The sequence below is a fragment of the Ictidomys tridecemlineatus genome, chromosome X (genome assembly GCF_052094955.1).
Source record: "Ictidomys tridecemlineatus isolate mIctTri1 chromosome X, mIctTri1.hap1, whole genome shotgun sequence".
Lineage (NCBI taxonomy): Eukaryota > Metazoa > Chordata > Mammalia > Rodentia > Sciuridae > Ictidomys > Ictidomys tridecemlineatus.
The window spans coordinates 17,057,169-17,067,812 of record NC_135493.1 but is presented as its reverse complement, the minus strand read 5'-3'; the positions used below and the strand labels follow the sequence as shown (position 1 = coordinate 17,067,812).

The window sequence follows — 10,644 nt, the reverse complement described above, 5'->3', positions numbered from 1 at the left end:
GTATATCTAGTTCTCTGACTCCTTCCTCTGTTTCTCTCCTTCCTGGCAACTATGAGGTGAGCAACTACACCTGTCATGATATTTTACCTCACCACAAACCCAGAAACAAAAGTATCAAGTGAATATAGACTAAAACCTCTGAAATTGTAAGCCAAGATAAATCTTTCCTGCTTTAAATTTTTTTTCCTCAGGTATTTTGTCACAGTGATGGAAAGATGACTAACACTAACAAACATTAATTTTCTCTCTATAAATTGAAATTTACACAAAAATATTCAAAGGCATTATAGGAGACCCAGGACCAGAACATAATCAAATACAATGAGGATGAACATGTAAAATTAAACACCAAATTGGGTTCAATTTTGGGAGTGAAAAAGCAGTAAGGGCATCCACGGTGATTGTAAGACTTTAAGTGCCCATCCAGAATATTCATTTCAGAATATACACACTGAAAACATTTTTGTTTAATGAATATTTAAAGAACAAGGTCAAATCAAAATTAAACAAATTCAAGTGATTGCCATGTCATGAAAAAAATCCCATACCATTCTATTAGAAAATAACATAAGAAACAGGAAATCTGGGAACTCCATTCCCTGTAGGATCTTAAACCTACAAGTTCTTGCCAAGCAACCCACTACGTTTCATATTCATAAAGTGTAAATAACACCAGACTTTTAAATTTTTTTTAGTTGTAGATGGACCCAATACCTTTATTTTATTTATTTATTTTATGTGGTGCTGAGTATTGAACCCAGTGCCTCACATTTGCTAGGCAAGCGCTCTACTACTGAGCTCACTACACAACCCCAGCCCAACACCAGACTTTTAAGGAGCACTTTTGTTGAATACAAATGATACTAAATACACAAGTAAATTATAGGAAAAAATTTTAAAACTAGAGTTCAATGACCACTACCAGATGATTCCTGATGGTTAGTGAACAAGATGAACATTAATTTGCTTATTTTCTTTTTTTTTTTGTTTTTTTTAAAATTTTTTTTTTATTGGTTGTTCACAACATTACAAAGCTCTTGACATATCGTATTTCATACATTAGATTCAAGTGGGTTATGAACTCCCATTTTTACCCCAAATACAGATTGCAGAATCACATCGGTTTCACATCCACATTTTTACATAATGCCCTATTAGTAACTGTTGTATTCTGCTACCTTTCCTATTCTCTACTATCCCCCTCCCCTCCCCTCCCATCTTCTCTCTCTACCCCATCTACTGTAATTCATTTCTCTCCTTGTTTATTTTCCCATTCCCCTCACAACCTCTTATATGTAATTTTGTATAGCAATGAGGGTCTCCCTTCATTTCCATGCAATTTCCCTTTTCTCTCCCTTTCCCTCCAATCTCATGTCTCTGTTTAATGTTAATCTTTTCTTCCTGCTCTTCCTCCTGCTCTGTTCATAGTTGCTCTCATTATATCAAAGAAGACATTTGTAATTTGCATATTTTCATGGTGAAATTATCAGGAAACATTTTTTAAAGATAACAACAACATATGAAAAAGATCAATTCTAAACTTTAACCAAAAAAAATATATTAAGCATATAAACATGGTGCTAAATGAAATGCAAAACTGGCTGCAAGGGCAGCTGCCACAAGCTGTCCTAATCCCACACCAGATTTCTTGGCATGTTACTTTCCTCCTTTACTGGTCACAAATATCTGATATGATATCTCATGGACATGGCCAAGACCAAGATTAAAATAAAAACATCTCAGCAATATCTATTCAACCACTCTGTAAAATAAAAGGAAAATTAGTTCTCTAGCAGCCAAATGCTACTGCCATGTTAGACGGACACCAGCTCAGCCATTCACATCAGCTGTTTCTCATTTTCAAGTTCAAAACCACACAAAACCCAATGATCATGAATGGGGCTGGGGTGGTGTTTTATTTAAACAAATAAAATCATCTGAAAAACTCACCATGTTGGTATATAAAGTATAACACTGAGGCCAGCATAGCTTTCACTGTTATTTATCCAGAAGCTCATAGGACACGTCTGTTACCATCACATCTGGTAAGACATTAGGACAAATCATATACTCAAGTGGATCAGAATCACAACACAAACCACCAATTAAGAAAAAAAATTATTAAACTTACACTTATGTGATCACTGTAGGCAGCCACCCAGTTCCCACATCTGGGTGGGTAACTGCTTATAGAAGCCCAGTTGTACAAACTATCCATTAATGGTCACGTTGTAGGTCTTCTTTGCCAGTTTATGGCCCCGCCTTTAAACAACATCATTGGAGTATCTGAGATGATAGACAGGGAAACTGTCCACTCTCTCCACGTTTACAGGAGGAAACTGCCCATACCTCAAGGTCCAGTTCATACTGTAATTGCTTGTTATTCCCTATGCCATACCTCAATGCCCATATCTGCCTTTGCCTTACCTTAATTTCTGCTTCCTAACATTTCTGATTTTTTAAATCTGGCTCACCCAATTTATCCAGACCTAGTTCAGTCATACCCTCCTCCAGGAAGCCTTCTATATTTATTCCTCTCACCTTTACTGGTAGATGGGAGTTTTTCTTTGCTATTAGGTGGGCACATGGATAGACATCAGAGCTGGGATGCCTGAAAATGATATGATCTCTGGAATCAGATAACCCTGGGTGAGGCACGGTGTGGTGGACCCAAGACTTGCTCTTGGAATGTTGGGAAACCAATTGAGGTTGCCATAACTGTGGGAAAGACAGGGGGATCCAACAAGTTAACTCATAGCAGCCTCCCAGGATTGGTCCCAGCAAATAATTCAAACAACTCTCTACTACTCTGCCGCAGTCTGGCTAGGCACAATTCAGGAGCCACTTGTCAAAAGAAACGAACTTTATTTTTAGAACACACACACCATACCACACAGCTCCTCAGGAAAAACCCTCAGAGCCCAACTGCCACCACCAGCTTGCCAGGAGCCTCTCAACCTCCCCCACTCCTCCTGCTCTTGAGGCCGATTGGCTGGGTTGTGTGGGCGGAGCCAAAAAAGTCCCCCAATGAGCAGCTCCATGGTCTGAAAGGGCAGGGAAACAGCCCAATGAGCATCACCGCAGAGGAGCCAATCACTTGGCAGCTAGAAGTTTGCTAGGGCAGCTATGAGCCAATCATCAGCTGGCAGCTGGAAGTTTGCTGGGGCCCCTTTGGCTGTGGCTCTCAACACTACTCTGTTCTGGATTTCCATGTCCTTTCCTCCCTTTCTGTCTGTGAAGATCTTGCACCAGCACCAACAACAACCCCCCACCCTGACCCCATGGCTCAAACTTAGGACTTGTCCCTATCACCTCAGTGGCTTAGTCACAAGCCACCTGCTCTCTGAGGCCATCCCTGATTTCATGTTCCCTTCCCCAACCCCAACAGGAGCAATTTATTCTGTTTTAGGATGAATGATAGCAGAGCTTCGGATGAGCAGCAAAGATCATCAAGCATCACGAGTATTCAAGAACACAAGGGAACACAGATATTTTTTTCAGAAGGCCATCTGTGGAGTGATTTTTGCAGCTGCACTCAATTTCTGAATCCAACTGTCTACATCTAATGTCTTAGCTTCCTAAATCTTAGTTTGGAACAGATGAGAAGCAGAGGGGATGGAATGGGGAGATGATAATCAATTGTACAAAATTTCACTTAGGAGGAATTCAGCATTTTTTGTTTTGTTTTGTTTTGTTTGGGGAGAGTTCTGGGGATTGAACTCGGGGGCACTCAACCACTGAGCCACATCCCCAGCCCTACTTTGTATTTTATTTAGAAACAGGATCTCACTGAGTTGCTTAGTGCCTCACCATTACTGAGGCTGGCTTTGAACTTTCGATCCCCCTGCCTCAGCCTCCCAACCTCCTGGGATTACAGGCATGCGACACCGTACCTGGCTAGGAATTCATTTTTGAGATCTATTGCATAAAAAAGGATAAGATATGAGGCAATGGATATTTTTAATAAGCTTGATTTAACCATCCCACAATGCATAAGTAAGTATATCAAAACATAATGGTATGTGTATGTATGAGTGTGTGTGTATGTATGTATATGTATATATGTATGTATATATGTGTATGTGTATGTATGTACGTGTATGTATTTGTATGTATGTATGTATGTGTGTGTATGTGTGTGTATATATATGTATATATATCTCACAGGTATTGTCCATGGAGGAGGGTTTATCCACTAGAATCTGGCTGCTCCTTTATAAACTGATTAAAAGTGGGTTTTTCCAGAGTTAGGTTTTTGTGATAATACCTTGATAAAGATCCAAAAGGGCAGGGGAGTTGTTATAGGCTTTGTCCAGCAATCATTGAAGTAATGAATCTAAGAACTTAAGTAGAGCTGGGTATGTGGCTCAAGCGGTAGCGCACTCGCCTGGCATGCGTGCGGCCCGGGTTCGATCCTCAGCACCACATACAAACAAAGACGTTGTGTCTGCCGAAAAACTAAAAAATAAATATTATCTCTCTCCCTCCCTCCCTCTCCCTCTCCCCCCCCCTCTCTCTCTCTCAAAAAAAAAAAAAGAACTTAAGTAGCATGGGGAGGGAAGAAGAAGAAGAAGATGACTAGGATGGTTGCAATGAATCCCATTTCCAGGAACTCCCAATTCAATCCATACTTGTTGCTGATGCTCATCCCTCTGACTGACCTTTGCAGATGGACAAATGGCTGGATCCTCTCAATGCCTGACCATTGCCCATATCCTACATCATAGTTCACCTATGTTTCTATTATCTATCGTCACAAGTCACTCTTGTTATATCCATAGTTTATCTCACATCCATGGCCTGTCTAGAAAAATGATCGATTTGTGTTCTCTATTAAGCATTCTAGATAGAAGTTTAAGAATCTGGGCTTGAGGCATGTTGCTTGAATTAAAGTTGCAGCTCTTCTTCTTACCAGCTGTTTATCTTTCAGAGCTTTTTTGTTTTTCAGTTGAAGGTATTCAGTCCATTCAGGTTGCTAATAAAAAAATAATGCCCCAGACTGCACAATTTATAAACAACAGAAATTCATTGCTTGGGCTGGGGCTATAGCTCAGTTGATAGAGTGCTTGTCTTGTATGCACAAGGCCCTGGGTTCGATCCCCAGCACCACACACACACACACACACACACACAAAAACAAACAAACAACGACAAAAAAACTCTCTAAAAAAGAAATTCATTGCTCAAAGTCTGGAGACTGAGAAGTCCAAGATGAAGGTCCCATCAGATTTAGTGTCTAGTGTCTAGTGAGGGCCTATTCCTTATTGATGCCACTGCCTGTGTATCCTCACATGGTAGAAAGGGAAAAAGAGGTTCCTTCACACCTATCTTCTATGATTTAGATCTTAAATGTTCCCTAAAGGTCATGCGGTGGCACCTTTGGGAAGTAGAGCCTAATAGAAGAAAGTTAGATCTTTGGGGTTATGTCCTTGAAGGTGATATTGCGACCCTGACTCCTTACTTTCTGACTGCCATGAGGTGAGCAGATTTGCTTCACCACAAGCTCCCTGCCATGATGCTCTGCTTTGCCATAGAGCCAAAAGCAATGCAGTCATCCAAACATGGACTGAAACCTCTGAAAATATGAGCCAAAAGAAATCTCTCCTCCTTGTAAGTTGATTTATCTTAGGTATTTTGTCTTAGCAATTAAAGCTAACACATTGTCCTATAAGGGCACTAATCCCACTCATGAAGAAAGACCTAATCATCTCCCAAATGCCCCACTCCTTCATATTATTACATTGAGGATTCTGACAGGAATTTTGGAGCAATACCAGTATTCAAATCATAGCATGTGTCCCTGAACCCCCCCCCAATTTATGTCCTTCTCACATGAAAAATGAACTCATTCAATATCAATAGCACCCCATTCTGGCAAATCTTAACTTGTCCCAGCACCAACTCAAAAGTATAAAGTCCAGAGTCTTATCTAAATCAAATGTGAAGCCAGATGAGCATACCTGTAATGTGAGCTGAGGCGGGAGGATCACAAGTTCAAAGCCAGCTTCAGCAGCTTAGAGAGATCCTGTCTCAAAAATAAAAGAGGTTGGGGATGTATTTCAGAGGCAGAGTCCCTGGGTTTAATTCCTAGTACAAAAAATTAAATTAAATTAAAAATGTGTATAAAAAGGGCTAGGGATGTGGCTCAGTAATAGAACACCCCTTGGCCCCTTGGTTTATTTGCAGTATTGGGAAGTACTGGGGAGTACTGCAAATCAATCAATCAATCAGTCAGATATGAGTAAGACTCACATGTATGATTCATCTGGAGGGAAATTTGTCTCTACTTGTGAGCATATGAAATCAAACAAAAATCTTAGCACTCTAGAACAATTTTCTCTGACTTAATTTTCCATCTTCCAGACACACTGGGCCAGGAATTAGGACTTCAAGGCTTCTGGTAGCCCCACTTTCAAGGCTTTGCACGACCCAAGCTATAGCTCTCAAGGTTTGGAGTCATTGGAGTAGCTGAGATCTCCTGAGGACAGAGAATGGGCTGAGGAGGGAACCAGTCCATATCTCCAAGAAAGACTGATATGTGAAGGTGTGCTTGCTGGTTGGCAGCGATAAGGGAGATACAAAGGAGTCAGGGCTGCAGAAGCTAGGCCCCAGCAGGGTGTGTGTGTGTGTGTGTGTGTGTGTGTGTGTGTGTGTGTGTGTGTGTGTGTGTGTTTGTAGGCAAAACCAGAATTACAGCATCCTGGTGCTTGTGCTATCAGCTTGCTGGTCCCCACACCTGTTCCTCCTAAATGTAAAGGCATTCTGTGGCTCATTTATATGTTTGCTCAGAGATGCACATCCTACCATTTGATTAAAAAAAAAAGAAAATTCCCTACATGTTCTGAGAGGATCTCCCCAAAAAAACCTTTGGTGCTGAGGATTAAACCCAAGGGCCTTTACCATTGAGCTATGTCCCCAGTCCTTTTTATTTCATTTATTTGGAGGCAGGTTCTTGCTAAGTTTTTGAGGGCCTTGTGAAGTTTCTGAGACTGACCTTAAACTTGTAATCCTCCTGCCTCAGCCTCCCAAGTCTCTGGGATTACAGGTGTGTGCCACCACACCAGGCACAGCCCCCTTTTTTGTCTTCTGTACATGTCTGCTTGTCTTACTGCTTTCCCCCCATGCTAGAGTGCAGAATGAGGCCCTCACCAGATACTACCACCTAGTCTTGGACTTTTTAACTTCCAGAAACATGAACGAAAATAAATCTCTATTCTTTTTTAATATTTATTTTTTAGTTGTAGTTGCACACAATACCTTTATTTCACTTATTTATTTTTATGTGGTGCTGAGGATCAAACCCAGGGTCCTGCACATGCCAGGCAAGCACTTTACCACTGAGCCACAACCCCAGCCCCTAAACCTCTATTCTTTATAAATCACCTAGTTTAAGGTATTTCATTATAACAACAGAAAATGAACTAAGACAATCCCCAATATATCAATAGATAAAGGACCTGACTAGATGATTCATTAATTACTATGATGTTGGTCCCCAGTAAGAGAGCTGATTCCCATAAGTCATCCCAAGGCTTCCTTCCCCTTCTCCCTACATCTTTGATCTCCTTAGCACTTTCTCCATCCACACCTTCCAGTGACCCCAAAACCCACCTTTGCTTCCTTTGCTTCCATTCTTTCCCAGTATGTCACGCCAAATGCTTTGAGTGATGAGGACCATGATAAGACTCATCCACTACAGGAAATGGGCACACTGCTACACTTCTGTCCTGTGACATGAGCCATAAGCTCCAATATGTTAATTTTGGGGGACCCACTCAGACCATAGTAGGGAATTTTCTTTTTTTATCAATATGGTAGGATGTGTATCTCTGAGCAAACAGATAAATGAGCCACAGAATTCCTTTACATTTAGGAGGAACGGGTGTGGGAACCAGCAAGGTGATAGCACTGACACCAGGATGTTGTAATGAAATATGTACACTGAACCTGGGATGCTTAGCATGTGGGGCCATGCGGTTTTTCATCTAGAGTACAATCTGCTAGAAACAGATTTTCTGAGACAAAAAATATTAGATATTTATATGGTTTTGAAATTCATAACCAAAATGTACTCCACAAACCCGTGACCATTTTAAACTCTCTTTACAAATCGAAGAGAATGCTCATTTCCCCAAAATCTTATTAAAACTGGATACCAAATAATTTCTTTAAATTTTAAAACCTACCAGAGAATAAGTAAGATCTTGTGATTATTGTAATGGTTAATTTTATGTTTCAAATTCACTGGATCAGAGGGTGCCCGGACATTTGATCAAACATTATTCTGGGTTTGTCTGTGGGGGTGTTTTGGATGAAATTATAATTTAAATTGGTATACTGAGAACAATGGATTGTGCTCCCTAATGTGGACAGACAGAATCCGATGTATTGAAGGTTTGAATAGAACAAAAGCCTGATCCTCAAGTGTGTAAGAGGGAATTTTCAAATGCCTGAAAGCCTTGAGCTGAAACATCAGATTTTTCTTTCAAATGGACTTGAACTGAAACTTGAGCCTGTAGGCCTTTAGACTAGAATCAGCTTTTCAAGTCCTTTGTGGGGTTCAGAATGAAAAATTTTTTTTCTGGAAATTTACTATAACCATCCTCTTGGGGAAATTGTTTTTAAATCTGTGGTGTGTGTACATGTGTGTGTTGTGGTGGTAGGGTATGCATACCAGGGCATCCGGCATAGTAGGCAAGCACTTCATCACTGAGCTATATCACTATTAACCTTTTTTTATTTTATTTTGAGACAGGTTCTCTCTAAATTGCCCAGGTCAGCCTTGAACTTGTGATCCTCCTGTATCAGATTCAGATTAGGTGGATTACAGGCTTTCACCCTTGCATCTGGGACTGTTGAATTTTTAGAGGAGTTTTGCTCACTTTTTTTAATATTAAAAAACCACTGACTACTGGCCAGACATGGTGGTGCACGCCTGTGATCCCAGCAGCTCAGGAGGCTGAGGCAGGAGGACTGCAAGTTCAAAGCCAGCCTCAGTAAAAGTGAGGCACTAAGCAACTCAGTAGGTCCCTGTCTCTAAGTAAAATACAAAATATCACTGGGGATGTGGCTTGGTGGTTGAGTGTCCCTGAGTTCAATCCCTGGTACCAAAACAACAACAACAACAACAACAAAAAAAAACCCAAACAAACAACTACTGACTACTATAGAATATAATAGAGTATAAAACTTGAAGTAAAAAAAAAAAAAAGCAGATGTCGAAGTAATAACATGTACCCTGTTCCGTCATACTTTGTTGCAGGATTATACCCTAAGCAAATTAATAATAATAAGCCACGTGAATCACTAAGAAAACGTTAATATTGTAATTAAAATATTTCTTAACACTAACATTCCTTACATAAACTGTTCACTACCTGTTCTTTGAATAAGCTGATGCTTATTATATTAACTAATATTTGGGTCATTCCTAATTAATGCTGCAAAGAAACCACATCTGCAGCCAGGGAGATAATGCTTCTCACGCTGAAAGATGAACAAAGAAGCAGGAAAAAAAGTGCACTGAGCATCACTCAATGGGGATCTAGAGCCAAAAATAACAAAAGAATACCCCAAAGCTGATGAATGAGGGATAGGGAGCTGTACGGGCGGGAAGCCTCCTCAGGTTGCAGGACATGGACCCTTCAGATCACCAAAGGCAGGGGGCTCCTCCCTCACCAAACAGTGCCAGGTGTCCTAGGCTCCCACCCTGCTCCCGGTTGCTCACCCAGGTCCCACAATAAGAAACCCCATCCTCGCCCCTCTGATTCCAACCCCTCCTTCTTGAGGACCTCATACCCGCCCCCGCCCCATCCCGCCCCAGAGCACCCAGAGACACGCCTGCGCACTAGCGACCACCGAGGCTTCTGAGTGAAGCCCGCGCAGGCGCAGGGACCCTGGCCATGGCTCCGCCCACGGTCGCCCCCACCCCGGCCCGGGCCCGCCTCCGCAGACACACACTTCCGGCGACGCCTCGGCGCTGACAGCCCCGCAGCCCTGCAAACGCAGCGGAGCCCAGCCGACTGACAGCGGCGCGATGGACGGTCGGGTGCAGCTGATGAAGGCCTTCCTGGCCTGGCCCATCCGGCCCGCGGCGCGTCGGTGGAGGAACCCGATTCCCTTTCCCGAGACGTTTGACGGCGATACCGACCGGCTCCCCGAGTTCATCGTGCAGACCGGCTCCTACATGTTCGTGGACGACAAGACCTTCTCCAGCGACGCCCTGAAGGTGACGTTCCTCATCACCCGCCTCACGGGCCCGGCCCTGGAGTGGGTGATCCCCTACATCAAGAAGGACAGCCCCCTGCTCCATGATTACCGGGGCTTCCTGGCCGAGATGAAGCGGGTCTTTGGATGGGAGGAGGACGAGGACTTCTAGGCCTGCAGACCCTCGGGCCTATGGCCGGTGCTCTGGGGAGGGTCAGCTGAGCCAGGCGCCCTCCCGCCGCGCCTCCCTCCCCACTCGCTAGCTAGCTCGCTCGCTCGCGTCACCGCGGTCTCCCTGCGCTGCTGTCCCCTCCCGCGTAGTGCTTGCCTTTGTTCCAGGAATAGCGCTCCAGGCTCCCGCAGCTGCCGCCACAGGGCCTCGCTCTGGAGCGGGCCCCCGCCCTGCGCTGCCAGCCCAGCCCCTCCCGTGCCCATTCG

At 43.0% G+C, this 10,644-nt stretch overlaps 1 long non-coding RNA gene across 1 annotated transcript; it reads right to left on the bottom strand.

The window, feature by feature from the left end:
* Positions 1 to 1,345: 1,345 nt before the first annotated feature.
* Positions 1,346 to 4,461, bottom strand: LOC144371606 (uncharacterized). Its single transcript, XR_013431573.1, has 2 exons — positions 2,542 to 4,461; positions 1,346 to 2,286 (listed from the first exon to the last, which is right to left on the bottom strand). It is a non-coding gene; the product is annotated as an uncharacterized LOC144371606 (long non-coding RNA).
* Positions 4,462 to 10,644: the final 6,183 nt, after the last annotated feature.